Source organism: Delphinus delphis, chromosome 3, assembly GCF_949987515.2.
Source record: "Delphinus delphis chromosome 3, mDelDel1.2, whole genome shotgun sequence".
In the NCBI taxonomy this organism is placed as follows: domain Eukaryota; kingdom Metazoa; phylum Chordata; class Mammalia; order Artiodactyla; family Delphinidae; genus Delphinus; species Delphinus delphis.
The window spans coordinates 136,086,623-136,092,604 of record NC_082685.1 but is presented as its reverse complement, the minus strand read 5'-3'; the positions used below and the strand labels follow the sequence as shown (position 1 = coordinate 136,092,604).

The window sequence follows — 5,982 nt, the reverse complement described above, 5'->3', positions numbered from 1 at the left end:
AGAGTCTTTTTCTAAGAGATTTATTATGGCTTTTGTCTAATGGACTGGATTATAATTTGATAATCTGGAAACCCATGAAGCTTTTAAAGGAATTATATCAGTTTGGACTGAAAGAGACAGAGACATTCAAAGAAAAAAAAAATCTCTGAGCTCTTTTTCTTTTCTATAGGTCAGAAATATTGGCTGAGAAAACTATTCACATGCTAACGCTGGCCTTTCTTATGGAAAATGAAGGATGTCTCAGAAGGCAGAGCCAGTACCCCAGAGGGTAGAACAAATAGCTGCAGAAAACCACTCCCAGAGAGCAGAACTTGGTCCTAATGAACATAATTCCTTTGTTTCCAGAACAATGAAAAGGGCTGGATTTCAGAATTTCTATGGATCAGTGACTGCTATGTGCCTCTCATCACCTCAGCCCTCATTTTTGAGTAAGATATTCTACTGTGGTTCATTTGTCCCTGTCTTACCCTCAATATAGAATATGGGTGATAGATAGATTTAGTTCACAGATCTTCATTAAGGGAGAGCTGCACCCGAAAACTCTCATACATTACTGGAACCTGATTTCAGTTATGAGATTCTGGACACTAAGCCTTGAGCATAATGCCATTAAGGAATGAGGTTTAAGAGGTATTACAGGAGAGGGAAGTTAAGTATATTTTACAAGTGGGAAAGACATGAACATCACTGGAAACCAGAGGGTGAACTGTGATAGACTATTACTTTTTTTAATTGAGACATAACTGACATATAGCATTATATTAGTTTCAGGTGTACAACATAATGATTTGATATTTGTATATATTGTGAAATGATCACCACAATAAGTGTGGTTAACATCCATCACCACACATAGTTATAATTTTTTTCTTGTGATGAACACTTTTAAGATTTACTCTCTTAGCAAGTTTCAAATATACAATACAGTATTATTAACTATAGTCACCATGCTGTACATTATACCCCCCCACCAGGACTTATTTATTTTATAACTGGAAGTATGTACCTTTTGACCACCTTTACCCATTTCCCCCACCCTCCACTCCTGCCTTTGGCAACCACTAACCTGTTCTCTGTATCTATGAGTTAGTTCAGTTTTTTTGTTCATTGGTTTGTTTTAGATTTCACATATAAGTGTGATGTTATTTGTAGTCCTCTGCCTGACTTATTTAACTTAGCATAATGCCTTCAAGGTCCACCCATGTTGTCACAAATGGCAGGATTTCCTTAACTTTTTATGGCTGGATAATATTACACTATATATATATATAGTATATATCACATCTTCTTTTATCCTATTCATTTTTCAGTGGAACTTAGTTGTTTTCCTGTCTTGGCTATTGTGAACACTGCTGCAGTGAGCATGGGGGTGCATATATTTTTTTGAGTTGGTGTTTTTGTTTCCTTCAAATTAATATCCAGAGTGGAGTTGCTGGATCATATAGTAGTTCTTTTAAAATTTTTTTTGAGAAACATCCATAGTGTTTTCCATAAGGTCTGTACCAGTTTACATTCCCACCAACAGTGCACAAGGGTTTTCTCTTCCCCACATTCCCTGGTATACATTCTTAAGTGTTCCTTATCAAGAACTGTGAAAAATATGAGACAAATTAGCCTGCCACCATATCACGGATGCTGGTAGAGGCAGACAAGTCCTGGATTAGAGGTAAAAGATAGGTTATTACTCTCAACAATAGTTTGTGGCCAGAGGATTATCATTTTTGTGCTAGTTGCACACAGCTGAATTCTCACAAGATAACAGAGATCCATATTACACTTGCACATACAGCAGATTGTGTTACAAGAGAATGACTCCAAGCTAATGGAACCCAAATCTTTTATCATGGGCAGTAAACCTGCTTGCTGTTGCTCTGGAGGAAGACAGTAATTTCATTATACTGGCCTTTTGCTCAGAAGAAGACATCTGTCTTCCAAGGCTATTCATTATACAGCTGTCTGTGAAAAGATAGTTCAATACAAAGGCAGCTAGTTAGTGCCTCTGCTCAAAAGAAGTGCAGAAATGCAAGAGACCCATGGGGAATTGTCTTTCAGAAAATACTTCCAGTTATTAGCAGAGATTTCTGTTTGTTTCACAACTGGGTATATTCCTTTTCATTGTAAAGATTTAATGTCAGTTCAGTTCAAGGATTGTGTCCTTCCCTGATGCACTGCAGGCTCAAATCTGGCCTCCTCCACTCTTGGAGTAAGGGGGCAGGTTCTGGCTCAAAGAAATCTCATCTTTTTCCCTTCTACGCACTCACTCCCCACTTTTGGGGGCAAGGTGGATAAATAGGGGACTTAGGTATCAGTGAGAGAGGGATGCCTCTGGCTTCACTCTGGTATTGATTGGTCTCATTTTCTCCTAGTATTTTCTGTTGACATGATGTTTGAAGACATATGGGCATATTTTCCTCAGCTTGTTCCAGACTCCGTTCCCTCTTCAAAGGATAGCCCCGACTCCCTTTGACAAGTCAAATGTATAAAATCACCAATCTTTCTCTGGTATGAACATCTATTCACTTGACGTCTATGACCTCTTGAGCAGCAATGCAGCTCATGCCCACCACTAACCTTCATGCACCTTTACATGTAGCGTCAATAACACTTGCTATCCTCTCTTGAACCCTTAAAGAACTGCAGAGAACTGGGTCAGGAGTAAGGTTGCCCCACCTTCTTCCAGGCATATTTCACCATGGCCCCTTGAAGACCATAATGATATCAAGCTTTTCAACTCTCCTCAAATCCATCAACTCAAATTCAACATCGATCAAGTTGTTTCTTTCACTAATACCTTTATTCTTTGCCTTCAGTGTGAAAAAGGATCACCTATGACATTTGTTAAAATTCAGATTTCCAGCTCCCAAGCATAGAGACTTTGTTTCAAGAGTTTGAATGTTTAACGAGCTTTTCACATGATTCTGATCATGATTTTGATACATTGGTCCCTCTGTTTCCCATCTCTTATCAGAATAAGTAGTATTCTTCAAAACAGTGCAAATACTGTGGAAACAGTGTAATATATTGGAAAAAGCATTGGCTTTGCTGTCAGCTAGATGTGCATTCAGATCCTGGTTCTGTTAGTTATTAAAACTTTCTTCTTTTTGAAAGGAAATAGATCTTTGGTGACATCTAAGAGAAATTAATTGGTGCATGTGCCATAAAATATGATAAGCAGGAATGTCTAGTTTTCTGTAAAGGGTGAGATAGTATTTTTAGCTTTTCAGTAGATATTTCAGCAGGCAATATGATCTCTGTCACAGCTACTCAACTCTGCTGCTGTAGCATAAAAACAGCCATAGAGAGGCTTCCCTGGTGGCGCAGTGGTTGAGAGTCCGCCTGCCGATGCAGGGGACGCAGGTTCGTGCCCCGGTCCGGGGAGGTCCCGCGTGCCGCGGAACGTCTGGGCCCGTGAGCCATGGCCACTGGGCCTGCATATCCGGAGCCTGTGCTCTACAACGGGAGAGGTCACCACAGTAAGAGGCCCGCGTACCACAAAAAAAAACAAAAAGAACAGCCATAGACAAGAAGTGAGCAAATGAGAGGGGCTGTGTTCCAATGAAACTTTATTGACAAAATCAGAGGCCGGCCAGTGCTGGTTGTGGTTTATTGTCCCCTCTATAGAACATGAAAGTGATAAAATCAAACTTGTGAATGTGTACATTATGAACCATAATTTGGTGATCAATTTTATAATTGTAAATAAGTTTTCCAGAAAGAAAGAAAATTTAAAAAGGACTTGATTCTGGGGTCACATTATGGAGGAGTTAACCACCACTGGGCCAGATTTTGCATCTCTAATTGTTATTAATTGGAAGACCTTCTTTATGATGGAGTGTCACCTGTCTTTAAGGGGAGATTTGTAGTAGAGTGGATTATTTGTCCATTCTTTACTTTAGTCACATAATTAATTTATAAATCCATACTCTTTGGCATGTAACTTTCTTTGCTTGCCTATAGTTGGTAGAGCAGACTTACTCAGTTTTTTTTTTTTTTTTTAATGTCAACCTTTGGTCAGTGGGGTATTAGCAACTGTGACACAAAGAGAAATTTGTAAAGCTGTAGCATAATTGGCCCTGTACTTTAGAACACACACACCATGAGGACACACTTAGGCTAGCCTTCTGGTTCCATGAGGAGGCTATCAAACATGTGAGGCAGAGCCGCCCTACTGAACCTAGCTGCCTCCAGAAGCATGAGTGAGTCCAGTTATGACCAGTAGAACCACCCAAACAAGCCCAGCTTAGACAACCTTCAACAACATGCAGCTAAGTGAGAATAAGTGGTTCAGTGTTTCAAGCCAGTTTCATTTCAATAATTTGAATTTTTTTTTTTGGTGCTTTCCTCTTTATTGATGTGCCTTCTACCTTCCTCCCACAGTTTCAGTCCCTTCCATTTACCCCCCAAAAAGAAGGTAGTGAAAAGGGATTGTTGGGGTTCTGAGCCCCTTGGGCAGTTAGAAAGGGAACAGAAAGCAAAACAATCACTGGATGTGACAGAGATTGACAATCAAGAAGTCTAAAGCAGAATGGGAAAGGTGGTAGAGAAAGGGGAAGAAAGGAGAAAGGAAAGGTACTAGAGGACATCTCCCCCAGTAATCCTCTTGTTAAGAGGGGTTGGAGGAGAGTCTCAAACATTATGAAGTGCAGGTCCTGAGGAAGAGAGTCGGTGTTTGAGCCTCAAGGAGGAGTAGGTCAAGGAAGGGGGCCCCCTCTCTCTTTGTAGAATGGGACCACCTCACCTTAGGGGCAGCAACTTCACAGGCCGTAGACACTTTCATCACTGTAGGCAATGTACAGAAAGAAGTCTTCTTCATGGTGTTCCTGGTAGGGCTGACCCATAGTGGCACTGGTGGGTGGAATGACATTGTTGACAAAGAAAAACAAGGCATCCTCAGCTCAGAGATGAATTTGCTTCCCGATCAAGAAGTAGAACTGACCAACTGTATGATCAGAAGGCACCAGGTATATCTTTTTGTCCAGGTCTCCTATCCGAACTTTGGGAGCCTTTTCTACTATCACCGGGACCCAGTCTGGGTATTTCTTTCAGATCTTCTAGCCCTCAGAGCCACACTTCTCTAACGGATACTCCTCTTTATACACGAAGTTCATCCTCCCAGTTCCTGGGCTGGACCGGGCTGGGCTGAGAGAACCCGGGGTGGGGGCCAGGAAGAGAGGGCAGGTGGTGGCGACCTCAATAATTCGAATTTTTTCGTTTGTTTTTCGAAGTGGTCTTTCTCCAGATAGGATTTAATTTTCTTTAGGTAGACGAGTATGAACACATCACCTTGTTCCATGAGAGACTGGGTTTTGGACTGTTAGGGCTGATCTATTTCAGGTTTGTTCTTTAATTTTAATTAATTAATTTATTTATTTAAAAATTTTTTTTCACACATACACACTGTATTTTATTTTTACAAGAGATAAACTGACACCAAGCATTGTAAATGGATGACCACAACAGTAATTTGAATTTTTCACAAATTTTTATATGATTCTGATATGTTATATATTGGGTCCTCTATTTTTCCTCATTGAGTTTTGGGATGGTTTTTAACACAACATTATTTTGATCAGAATTAACTGATAAAGGGGTAATGTCATATGTATTTCACAGACATAGACAGACAGTCAGACAGACAGACACAGACACTCCAATACAGGTCTACTGGCTTAGAATTTGCATGAAAATTTTCTTTTATTTCTTTAATATTGTTTTTCCAGTCTCCATTGCTGGTTTCAGAAAATGATGCTAGAGCCATAGGCAAGAACCAAATGAAATGGTATGTGCCAATTTATAATTTAGTAGCCGTAAGAAGCCACTAAAGGATTCTAAGCAAAGGTATCTCATGTTTATATTGTGCTTTAAATTTTTAATATTATCAATCAGATATACGGAAGTGCAATTTTATTTTCCATAAAATAATTATTTTTGATTTTAGCCCCAAATCTGCTAATAGAGAGAAAAATAAAAATAACTTACAAA

The 5,982-nt window shown here is 39.6% G+C and overlaps 1 pseudogene; it reads right to left on the bottom strand.

Moving 5' to 3' along the window:
* Positions 1-4,754: 4,754 nt before the first annotated feature.
* LOC132422254 (gamma-aminobutyric acid receptor-associated protein pseudogene) lies at positions 4,755-5,108 on the bottom strand (annotated as a pseudogene).
* Positions 5,109-5,982: the final 874 nt, after the last annotated feature.